General features: G+C 27.7%; 1 pseudogene; it reads right to left on the bottom strand.

The window, feature by feature from the left end:
* Nucleotides 1-757: 757 nt before the first annotated feature.
* Nucleotides 758-2,546, bottom strand: LOC132936716 (putative nuclease HARBI1; annotated as a pseudogene).
* Between the last annotated feature and the right edge of the window lie 943 nt (nucleotides 2,547-3,489).

Genomic DNA, 3,489 nt, shown 5'->3' with positions numbered 1-3,489 from the left:
TTAAATCTAGCAAAATGTATAATTTAATATTAATACTGCCAAATATACCTAATGTTTAAAACAATTAATTGAAGTTTACTATTTATGTTAACACGAATATGCTATCGTTTTTTCCAGGACCAGCAATGAAAGAAAAAATTGCTTCAGGTGCCCCTATTTTTGAGACTATTGTGGCAGGCAGTAGCAGCACCCACATTGGTATGTTAAAGTAAACTTGCCTACGACAAAATACACAACATAAAAATATATGCATGTATCTAATTTGATAACATAAATGTTTATTAACATGTATTTATTTCAGGTACAAGTGGCAGTCAACAAAGTGTGGTGACTCCTCATTACCTAAAATCCAAAATTAGTACACCTCTCAGTACTCCTTACAGTGAGTAAACATAACACATAATTTCCATAAAGTCTGTTATCATTCTTAAAAGAAATTAATACAATTTTACACATTATATGTTTTCAGGAAAAAAGAAGAGTCGTACTGCCGAGGCAACACATTTATTGCAGCATAAAGACCAGCTTGTAGAATTGCAGATAAAATGCTTAAGATGAAATCAACGAAGTAAAGAAAAGCAACATTATTTTGGAAGAAGAAAAATTGAAGTTGGAGATAGAACTTCTCAAAAAAAAAATACAAATGTAAATGTTTATTTCATAAAATGTTAAATTCATAAATTTTTAATTATAAATAAATAAAGTAGTATTTAATAAAGTTTATTAAATTAAAATAAAGTAATATTCTAGTATTTTCTCACTGTAAATTGGCAAAGTGATCATTGATCAGCCTATCTCTTTCTTGCCTACCTCTTACTCCTGTCAAATTAACAATGTGATCTTCTCTTAGATTAACATCATTATTTATATTGTTTTCCATTGGCTCAACATCTGGAAGTTCATCATGCATATCAACACAAATATTATGGAGAACAGCGCATGCAACTATTATTGCTTGTGTATTATTCAAGTCTACTGTTAATCCTTTAATAAGAACAGGAAATCTACTTTTCAGGACACCAAAACATCTACAACATTGCAATGAATAAACTTATATTCTTATAAAGAAGTAGAATTAAGAGTAGAATTTAAAAATAATTTAATAGACAAATGATCCTTTTCATATTTATCACAATTTCTTAAAATTTTTGGACATATATGAACCAATATAAAGAAATGTTTAGCCACTCCATATTTAATATTTTTTTTATCGACGTTAATTTTAAAAACTAATGCAATTCAAACATTTATTTTGCCTACCTATAAATAGCTCAAAATGAGACAAAATTTTTTGAAAATTGTATTGTGTATAGCAAATGCTAATATAAACATTAATAAACTTCCATTTATTAGTTTATCTACCTGCTATACAGTTTTGCTCCTCACTAAAAATTAGTTCCACCACTGAATTAAGCTATAGAACTTGTTAGTTAATAATTAACAAAAATATGAAGGTATAGTAATATTAACTATAGTAATATAGTTATATAAGTTATATCTGGTGAAAAGGTATTTTAATTTATATGTGACAAATGAAAGTGTGTTAAATTTTTAATTTTTGTTATACAAATCAAATAATCTTGTATATAGTTTTCCTATTATTTATCCTTAAGCAATATTACCTTTCTATTACATTTCTTGTCCTGATGTGCCTCTCGCTGTATAATTGCTGGCTTCGTGTGTTATGGTTAAGCAGAGGAGTCATAAGGTAGGGCTTAGCTTCATAGCCACCGTCACCTAAGAGGTAGCCTTTTATGACTCCTGTTTCAAATTTATGTTTGACATTTGAGCTATCAAAAATTATTTGATCGTGGCATGAGCCTGGCCATCGCGCCACTATGTCCATAATTTTGAGCCATGGATTGCAAATACATTGGGTATTGATAGAAAACCAACCTTTCCGATTCCTAAATATTTCTGCATTATCCCGCCTACAAAAATTACGACAAACCATGGTTGAATAAAACAGAACATAACAAATGGCAATAGTATTTACAAGTTATGCCTACCTGGTTACTGAATTTTTATGTGGGTGCAGTCCATAGCTCCTACTACTCTAGGAAATCTACGAGGCTATGAAATCCATATTTTCATCAATATCATTTGTTGGGTATGAAATGAAATTTGGCCTTAGCCTAGCTATGGCCCTGCAAACTTGGTGAACGTATCGACAGGCTGAGGATTCACTGACTCCAGCAAAGTCAGCAACACATAACAAAAATGAAACCTGTAGCGAGATACCTCAGCATCATATACAATTTACTAGGTGGTAATATCGCTCTGTTTCTGAAAAAATAAATAAATATAAGGTATGCGATGAAAACAAAATGTTTTTTCTGGAATTAAAGTCTACTTACCTTGTAGAAGGAGGATATATTTCATGTTCTATTGATCTTAAAATTGTATTAAACGTTGCTTTTGAAAGGCAAAATAGATTAATAAAATCATGGTCATCGTACAATTCAAGGTAGTTGACCCTCGTAAAAAATTTTGGGTCGCCGTTGCATCGCAATAACTTCGTCATCAAATAATATTCGACGGTACATAATTAATTCGTATTAAAACGTATGATAATTAAAGTAATCTAAACTTTACTGGACACTGATACCAATAAAATAATGTAAGAACTGTGTTATTATAAATGCCTAACCCTTAAGATAAAAAAAGTATAATTATCATATTATATAATGATTGTAATTTTATATAATATGTTTATAATTAATTTTACATGTTACATAAAACTTTAAAATAAACTAAACTTCACTGATACTTTCCATTAATTAAAGTACATAAGTTTACATGTTATAATAATTCTATTGCAATTTTTATTTTTTTTGTACAATTAATAAACTACCCAATTATATTTATTCAGTTCAAATGTTATGTATGCAAAACATCGTGCAAAACAAATATGCTTGTCGGAAAATATGGAAATTGGTTATTATCATATTTTAATGATTGTAGTTCTTTAAATCCTAAGTATAAAATTTCCAAAATATAATAACTCATTGTGAGCTGTTTACGGACATTTTTTTTTATAATTGTCAATAAAATTTTATTTACTGTGCAAAAATGTATTAATTTAATACAAGGTTCCTGATATTATATTGTTACAATAACAGTTGAAAAATTTCAAAAATACATAGTCACAATTTTTATTTACAAGCATTTAAAGATCGATTTTTGACAAAATGTATCAAATTTAAAATTTAATAATTATTTTGTGGTTAAAAATGTATAAAGTGTTCAATTTTTATAGCTAAGGATTGAAAATTTTAAACAAGGTTCCATGTAAATATGTTATAAATATTATACTTATAATATATAAATTACTTTATTCACAATAATATCATTAAATATACTTAGTAATATCATAGGCTTAGTGATTACTGACCGTCTTCGATCAGAATCGTTTTTCTTATACAATGATAAACATATAATTAAATTAAATTTTATCATTGAATTCAAATTTAACACCATTCATTTTTC

The sequence above is a fragment of the Metopolophium dirhodum genome, chromosome 1 (assembly GCF_019925205.1).
Source record: "Metopolophium dirhodum isolate CAU chromosome 1, ASM1992520v1, whole genome shotgun sequence".
Lineage (NCBI taxonomy): Eukaryota > Metazoa > Arthropoda > Insecta > Hemiptera > Aphididae > Metopolophium > Metopolophium dirhodum.
The sequence above is the reverse complement of the archived record's forward strand: the minus strand, read 5'-3'. Positions and strand labels throughout refer to the sequence as shown.